Here is an 8,941-nt window from a genome sequence, read left to right as displayed (position 1 = left end):
GGGGGTGGGGGGGGGGGGGTGGGGGCCGTTTTGAGCACTTGCCCTCCCCACCCCCACCGGCCCGGATACCGTATGGTTTGTATGTGCTTGGTCTGTACCCTGCCTCCCTTCCCCGCACCCTCGATCCGCCAGCTCCGGACCACTGGGAAGATCCCACCCCGACCGCTCTTTCCACCTCTCTGGCCGCGTGCACTTAGCCCGGCGCCCTGCACCTACATGTGTGTTGAACGGATGAGCGAATGGATATGGAGTCCACGAGGTGATCTATGGACCAAGCCAGCTTACCCAGCCAGTGGCCCCTTGTGACGCCCCGGGCCAACACAAGACGTCTCTGCTTGGTTGCATGTTCTTCCGTTACTAGTCACTTTAAGGGTTCCCAGCGATCTTGACCTTCAGACACTCCCGTACCTGGTCCGTGGATCGGCCTCTTGGGAGTTAACTCACCGCAGGGTAGCTGGAGTCAGTACCCCTGCCCCTCCACGCGCCCTGGCCCCGCACACGACGACGCACACGGGAGGCGGTGCCCGAAAAGCTCGGGCCGGCGCCAGCCTCGCCCGAGAGCCACGTGCCTCCACCAAGCCGGTGGCGCCCTCCGGGCCCCTGGCGCTGTCGCCCCAAGAGAGTTCCCCTGCCGCGAGCCGAACCGGCCTCTCTGGATGGCAATCACGGCAAGGAAGTGACAATATTTGCAGCTCCTCCCATGAGAAATGAAAACTGGTATCACCTTCTGCTACTACTGCCTCATGTTGGATATAAGCCTGCTGGTATTGACCAGGCCTCCCAATATTCCGTATCAGACCCATGTTCTGAATACGGATACCTCATAAGGAAAAGCATATTCCTGCCTTTACAAAAGAGACTTTAGATGAAATCTCTATGGGCGATTGTCAAAAGGCTCTTCCTATGGGCCTTGCAGACCCAAGGCTTAGATAATAGAGGGGGTTAAGAACACAAGAGTTACAACCGAGCCTGGCCCCGAGACAAAGGGCCTATTTTGGGGATAAGAGCAGAACATAGCTACTACATATATCTTTGTTAATCGGTGAAGCATAGCAGTCCCTTCCTCAAGGCCTGCATCCCACAAACACCCTCCCTTACACTGGCAGCTGGGAGGAGGATAGATGAGAGTAGCTAAAACATAAACCCAGGTGCAAGATGGACACATTTAGGGCCCCCATGATGGTTTCCACACACAAACCGATTCAGAAACATTCATCCTCTTGAGAGCCAGACAGAATGACTCCTACCTTATCTATATACAACCTAACCTGTATATTATCCTGTTGATCACTAAGAGCATCCTGTTAATTCCTCGGTTGTGAATTCACTATGACTGAGATAATCCTGCAAAATATCAAAAACTTGTTATCGCAAAAGGCCTCCCATTGTAGACATCCCTTTCTCTGACTTCATGTTGTTGCTGAACCTTTAAATAAAGACACCAAAACCGACAGGACAGAGATGCCTGCCTGGTGATCAGAAAGAATCTCGGGGCTCTCTCGTTCTCTTTCGCCGACACCGTCCATCCTTCAGGGTCCCCCGGACCTGTCGGAGCCGGCGCGGCCTCCGACGTCCCCCAGCCATGGGTCAGGAGCACCCCGAGAGTTCTCAAGCAGCCCCTGTTTCTTTTTTTTTTTTTTTAAATGTTTTATTTATTTCTAGGAGAGAGAGAGAGAGAGAGAGACAGCGTGAGCAAGGGAGGGTCAGAGAGAGAGGGAGTCACAGACTGAAACAGGCTCCAGGCTCTGAGCTGGCAGTCAGCACAGAGCCTGACGCGGGGCTCGAACCCACGAACCGCGAGATCATGACCTAAGCGAAAGTCGGACGCTTAACCGACTAAGCCACCCAGGCGCCCCAAGCAGCCCCTGTTTCTGCAGCCTGGCTGGCGAACCCAGTAGCTCAGCAGACTCTTGGAGTTTTACCAGACTCCCAGGTTATGAACTCTACCTCGGTACCGTTGTTTTACACCGGCATATTTCTCTTTACACACCCTCTTGGTTCATCTTTGCACCTCTGTACGTGAAAACCCACATTTATCGCCTTTCCCCTGAACTGCGTGATCTGTGCCCATGTTTCATCACGTTGTTTTTTCTTTTTCTGCTCTAATGCTTATTTATTGGTTTTAAATTTTTGAGAGAGACAGAGACAGAGAGACAGAGAGAGACAGAGCACGAACCGGGGAGGTGCAGAGAGAGAGGGAGACACAGAATTCGAAGCAGCCTCTGGGCTCAGAGCGGTCAGCACCGTGCGGACGCGGGGCTCGGGCTCACAAACCTGGAGATCATGACCCGAGCTGAAGTTGGTGCTTAACCCACTCAGCCACCCAGGTGCTCCCCTCCCCCCCTCCTTTTTTTTTTTTTTTTTTTTTTCTGATCCCGTTCTGGCCTCTCCTGTATAATTTGGAGGAAAATTGTCTGTGGTTTTGACTGCCAAATATTTGTTCCCCCTTTCCTTGTTGTTCTTCTGGTTTGGTTTGGTTTGGTTTGGTTTGGTGGTTTGTTTGTTTGTTTTTTTTTTAAGTAGACCGCACGCCCTACGTGGGGCTTGATCTCACGACCCTGAGATTACGAGTGGCATGTCCTACAGACCGAGCCCGCCAGGCGCCCCCTTTGTAAAAAATTGTACAGACACGAGGGGGGCCTGAGTGGCTCAGTCGGTTAAGCATCCGACTTCCGCTCAGGGCGTGAACTCATGATCTCAAGGTCCGTGAGTCCGAACCCCGCGTCGGGCTCTGTGCTGACAGCTGGGAGCCTGGAGCCTGCTTCGGATCCTGTTGTCTCCCCTCCCCATTCCCCTCCCCCACCTGCTCCCCGTCTCTCTCTCTCTCTCTCTCTCTCAAAAATAAACGTAAAAACATTACCAAAAATTGTACAGTCGTGAACGTTACATATTCAAACAGACCAGTGTGTTGTAAAAGTGGACTGCCGGGGTCGGAGTCCTCGGTGTGACACTGGGTCCCCTGGGAAGAAGTTGCTGGGACAGAGTGAGGAGTGCACGAGGTCCATCGGGGAGTGGGGGTGGGGGGGTTGGTTAATGCTTTAAAAGATAAAGGGAGGAGATAGGTGTGGCAGGGAGAGCCTCAGAGCTCTGGGCAACCTGACAAAGGCTTGGCCGGTCAAAGGGAGGCCTCTGGAAACAGGGAAGAGAGCCGGCTGGAGGGGCCCCGCGTTCGGAAACCCAGTAGAAACGGTCGGGGCCCAGCACCTCCCGGAGCCCAGAACCGCCCCCACCCCACCCCGAAACCCCTCCCGAGAAGGAGTGGAGTGCAGGCCCCGGGTGCGACCTCCGCGGCCACCACTGGGGCCCCGCTGTTCCCGTGCCCATCGTGCCAGGTCCGGGGGGCCAGTGTCCTCGGTTGGCTGTCCGGTGGCCCCTATTCCTGCTCGGGCTCCATCCTGATACCCTACGTTTATCTTCGAGTCGCCTGCTGCCGCCGCCCTGCCTGACCGGCAGGCCCCGCAGGCCCCGCACGCCTGACCGACGGTCCGGGGCCCTGGTCTCGGCCCGTCCCACGGTAAGCATCTGTCTCTACAGAGAGACCGGCGTGCCAGGAGCTGCCTTTCGGAAGGCGGACGCGTCTCTGCCGTCCGTGGCCTGGAGGCCTGGCTCCAGAAGCCGAAGGGAGGCGCCCCTGCCCCCTCACCCCCAATGTCCCCCTTCGCCGCCCTGGTGGTGGTTTGCCATAAACTCCACACGGCCACGGACCCCGCGCTCGCGGTCCCCAACGCGGCGGGGTCCGACGGATCCCGCGGCCCCCAAAAGCAGGGCCGTCTCTGCACCTCACGGGGCCTCAGAGCCCTTTTCTGCTCCGCACCCGCCTCCAAGGTGAGGGCCTTCCGCGTCACGCGGTGCATGAGCCCAAGCAGGGTGTCTACGCGGTGGAACGGTTGCTTCCAGAACCCGAAGAGGCCCACCGGGCCCTGGGCTTCCTTCTCTCTCAGTAGTCGGGGGGTATACAGAGGAAGCAGTTTTTCGGGACCTTGGAAAAGGTGTCCCACAATGGGAGTCCTTAAACGTTGTGCTGCTCTGCTTCACGGTAGGGTGTCCCTCCCTCTCTGATGGTGTCTCTTGACGGCCTCTGTCTGGCGCGCCAGCCCCCCAGCTCGTCCTGTCCCGTGAGCGAGGTGCCACACAGGGAATGAATGGATACTAGGGTCTCTGGATTGAGCGGGTGGGTGGCCCAGGCCCCTTGGCTCAGATACTCGAGGGCACAGAGGGGTGATNTCCCCCCCCCTCCCCCCCCCACCGCAGACTGTCTATCCTTTGCCCATTCTCGGTTGCCTGTTCAACTGTAGGGTCTCAGTTCCTAGCATCTCATTATATCGGTGGCTAGGAGACACAGACACGGATGCCTTGTGCCGGTGGGTCCGGGGAGTGCTTTGCCGGCGACGGGGTGTCCGCAACCCACGCGAAGAACTCCTTTGCGGGGTCTTTAGACATTTCAGTTCAGGAGACTCCCGGGTCCCGTGATGATTGGTGGCTCCGGTTTCCCTGTCGGGGACTGTGAGGTTTCTCGGGGTAGGAGGCCTGTCTGCCTCTTTCCCCCGAGGCATCTGTCTCTCGGGCTTAGCTCACGGCCGTCATTCACGAAATGTGTCCCGAACGCAGGAACCCTAACGGGTAACACCCCTGGGTTCCCCTGCCTTCTGTCATCACCCCAGGAGCCTAATTTAATACTCCAACCGTCCGCTCCCAAGCCTGCTCAAACTTGCCAGGCCTTGCCGAGAAAGACAAGACATGAGTGGAAAAGGTGAGATTCAGTCTCATGGGGATAAGGCAGGGAGAGATGACACCTTGCTATTTCTGTCGGGCCCCGGAGGGACCGATAAAAGGGCACATGACGACAGAGGGCAACAGACTAGGAAGACGAGAAGGAATTAAGTGGTGCATGTTCTCGATTCGCGTGCCCTTTCTTGCTTCCTTTCCTTCTTTGTGTTTCAGCCTATGAGCCGAAAGGAAGTCTCTCTCTCTTTTTTTTCAATAGTTTTATTTCTTTCTAGGAGAGAGAGAGAGAGAGAGACAGCGTGAGCAGGGGAGGGTCAGAGAGAGAGGGAGTCACAGATTCCGAAACAGGCTCCAGGCTCTGAGCTGGCAGTCAGCACAGAGCCCGACGCGGGGCTTGAACCCACGAACCGCGACATCATGACCTCAGCGAAAGTCGGACGCTTAACCGACTGAGCCACCCAGGCGCCCCAAGAAGTCTCTTCTTAAGTAGCGAAGGCTCACATGGTTTTCCGTGTAGGCTGCGGTTTGGTACAAGGGTGTGTGTATGGATTGGCTGAAGGGATACTGTTGTTAGCTAGATTCGTTGTTTTCTTCTTTTAATTTACTTTCATTTTTTAATTTTTTAGCCTATTTGTTGATTTAGAGAGAGTGCGAGCGAGCAAGGGTGGGGGGGGGGGGTGGGTGTGGAGAGGGGGAGAATCCCAAGCAGGGTCTGCGCTGTCAGAGCTGGGCCCGGCGTGGGACTCAGACTCACCAACCGTGAGATCATGACCCGAGCCGAAGCCAAAAGTCCGCCGCCTAACGGACTGAGCCATCCAGGCACCCCGAGATTCTCGTTTCTAGAATCGTCGGTCCCCCTCAGCGCCAGCAGAGATTTTAATCCAGATCTGCCCTCCAACGAATAGGAGTGTAAAAAAGACCCGATGTTGACAGGCTGACAGAACCTGCTGGAGCCACGTGTTTAAGGGAGAAACCCTGGAAAAGGTCCGCCGACACAAAGGCATTTGTTAATCAAGAGGGTACATCGAGGCGTCGCCCGGGCGGCTCCGGCGGTCAAGTGCCTGACGAAGGCTCAGGTCATGATCATCTCACGGTTCCTGAGTTCCAGCCCCGCATCAGGCTTTCTGCTGTCCGCACAGAGACTGTTTTGGATCCCCTGTCCCCCGCCCTCTCTCTGCCCCTCCCTCCCCTGCTTTGTGCCCTCTGTCTCTCTCAAAATAGATTGAAAAAACTTAAAAAAGAAAAGTGTGTACATTGTGGGTGCTCAACGCATGTATCTAACGTGAACGGAAAACCCGGGAGAGACAAGTGAGCAGGAACTCTCCGTTTCCACTGTGGTCACGAGCCCCAGCCCCTTGTAAATTAGGCCTTTCTCCAGTCCTGGCAGCGGACTGTCCAGAAGCCTGAAGGGAGGCATCTCCTGACAAGACAGAAAGCGGGAATTTTATCCTATCGGGGGTTGGCGGACTACAGCCGGTCCCCACATTTGGCCCGATCTGCTCTCTCGTAAGGTGCACGTCAACGACGGATTGTACAGGTTTAAAGGGTTGTAAAAGAAGGACCGAGTCACAGAGACCTTTGGGGGCCCGTGAAGCCTAAGGCCTAAACCTTTTACTACGCGGCCCTTTGGAGAGAGAGCACGTCCACCTCCGTCTCATTCCATGAACGGCGAGGTTAAGAAAACGTTGTACCTTTGCGCAGAAGGTGAAACGAAGCACGGCTNGAAACAGGCTCCAGGCTCTGAGCTGGCAGTCAGCACAGAGCCCGACGCGGGGCTTGAACCCACGAACCGCGACATCATGACCTCAGCGAAAGTCGGACGCTTAACCGACTGAGCCACCCAGGCGCCCCAAGAAGTCTCTTCTTAAGTAGCGAAGGCTCACATGGTTTTCCGTGTAGGCTGCGGTTTGGTACAAGGGTGTGTGTATGGATTGGCTGAAGGGATACTGTTGTTAGCTAGATTCGTTGTTTTCTTCTTTTAATTTACTTTCATTTTTTAATTTTTTAGCCTATTTGTTGATTTAGAGAGAGTGCGAGCGAGCAAGGGTGGGGGGGGGGCGTGGGTGTGGAGAGAGAGAGAATCCCAAGCAGGGTCTGCGCTGTCAGAGCTGGGCCCGGCGTGGGACTCAGACTCACCAACCGTGAGATCATGACCCGAGCCGAAGCCAAAAGTCCGCCGCCTAACGGACTGAGCCATCCAGGCACCCCGAGATTCTCGTTTCTAGAATCGTCGGTCCCCCTCAGCGCCAGCAGAGATTTTAATCCAGATCTGCCCTCCAACGAATAGGAGTGTAAAAAAGACCCGATGTTGACAGGCTGACAGAACCTGCTGGAGCCACGTGTTTAAGGGAGAAACCCTGGAAAAGGTCCGCCGACACAAAGGCATTTGTTAATCAAGAGGGTACATCGAGGCGTCGCCCGGGCGGCTCCGGCGGTCAAGTGCCTGACGAAGGCTCAGGTCATGATCATCTCACGGTTCCTGAGTTCCAGCCCCGCATCAGGCTTTCTGCTGTCCGCACAGAGACTGTTTTGGATCCCCTGTCCCCCGCCCTCTCTCTGCCCCTCCCTCCCCTGCTTTGTGCCCTCTGTCTCTCTCAAAATAGATTGAAAAAACTTAAAAAAGAAAAGTGTGTACATTGTGGGTGCTCAACGCATGTATCTAACGTGAACGGAAAACCCGGGAGAGACAAGTGAGCAGGAACTCTCCGTTTCCACTGTGGCCACGAGCCCCAGCCCCTTGTAAATTAGGCCTTTCTCCAGTCCTGGCAGCGGACTGTCCAGAAGCCTGAAGGGAGGCATCTCCTGACAAGACAGAAAGCGGGAATTTTATCCTATCGGGGGTTGGCGGACTACAGCCGGTCCCCACATTTGGCCCGATCTGCTCTCTCGTAAGGTGCACGTCAACGACGGATTGTACAGGTTTAAAGGGTTGTAAAAGAAGGACCGAGTCACAGAGACCTTTGGGGGCCCGTGAAGCCTAAGGCCTAAACCTTTTACTACGCGGCCCTTTGGAGAGAGAGCACGTCCACCTCCGTCTCATTCCATGAACGGCGAGGTTAAGAAAACGTTGTACCTTTGCGCAGAAGGTGAAACGAAGCACGGCTCAGGAGGTACGTCACTTGTAGGTAGGGACTTCCTAGGATCGGAACATTCTTCTCGAAAAATGACCACCTATTTGGGTGACTTCAGGTCATGATCTGATGACGAGCATCTCCCGTGATCTCGCAGTCCGTGGGTCCCCACCCAATGTCAGGGTCCGTGCCACAGCTCACAGCCTGGAAGCTGGAGCCTGCTTCGGATCCTGTGTCTCCCTCTCTCTCCCTGCCCCTCCCCTGCGCATGCTCTGTCTCTCTCAAAAAATCAGTAAACATTAAAAAAGAAAAAAGAAAAAACTACCACCTATTTCAAGTCCTCAACGATCTAAATGCCTCAGTGCCCTGGGCCACACCCAGGAGCCCCAGAGAAAACTAGTAAGAAGTGATCCTGGGGGCCCCAAACCTAAGCCTCCAAGACGAGCGTGGGTCAGGGGAACTCCCCCCATACGACATATGACGCCCACGGCTGCAACAGGAGGAGGAGATAAAGTTGACACTGACTTTAGGAACCAGCTGTCCTTCCCCCGGGGGGGTGCACCGGTCCCGGAGGTACTGCAATACCGGGTCGATGCGCGGAGTGGACGGAGCAAGCTCCTATTCCATCTCCCTGCTCCAAAAATCCATTTAATATATTGTCCTCGGATAGAGGACGTATCAGATATTAAACTGATAAGAACAGATACTACACTTGATCTTAGCCAAAAGGCCGAGAAGCGATGGCGTGTGGTCGGGCCGCGCCGCCACCGCCCTGCCGTCATCCACATTGCACTCACGGTGAGCCTGGTCACCCTCATTCGGGGTCTCCCTTCCCTCGCTTCTCTGACTTTGGCGTGGGGCCCACTCATCAGCAGGCTCTCCTGCAGATTTTTAAACCTCTACCTTTTCAAAGAGAAAGTGTGTGCCTGCCGTTCCCCTGTCGCTCTCACCCAAGCCATTCCTAATTTGAATTCCCCGCCTTCTGTCGCCTGCGGAGGCGTGGCCGCCCCGACGGTTTCCCGCTTCTCTTGAAGCCCTTTGGGGGCTGGAGGAGAACCTAGGTTGCCGCCAAGCTCCTGGTTGCTTTCAAGCTGTTGCCCGCGTAAAGGCAGGACCGACCAAGGGGGGACTGGGTGTCTGGGAGT

General features: G+C 55.6%; 1 non-coding gene across 1 annotated transcript; it reads right to left on the bottom strand.

Annotated features, from left to right (window-relative positions):
- Positions 1–8,347: 8,347 nt before the first annotated feature.
- On the bottom strand, positions 8,348–8,538 carry LOC144222577 (U2 spliceosomal RNA). The gene has a single exon (XR_013332432.1). It is a non-coding gene; the product is annotated as a U2 spliceosomal RNA (small nuclear RNA).
- Positions 8,539–8,941: the final 403 nt, after the last annotated feature.

Source organism: Crocuta crocuta, unplaced genomic scaffold (assembly GCF_008692635.1).
Source record: "Crocuta crocuta isolate KB4526 unplaced genomic scaffold, BGI_CrCroc_1.0 scaffold3454, whole genome shotgun sequence".
In the NCBI taxonomy this organism is placed as follows: domain Eukaryota; kingdom Metazoa; phylum Chordata; class Mammalia; order Carnivora; family Hyaenidae; genus Crocuta; species Crocuta crocuta.
This window is presented reverse-complemented; position numbering and strand designations above follow the sequence as displayed.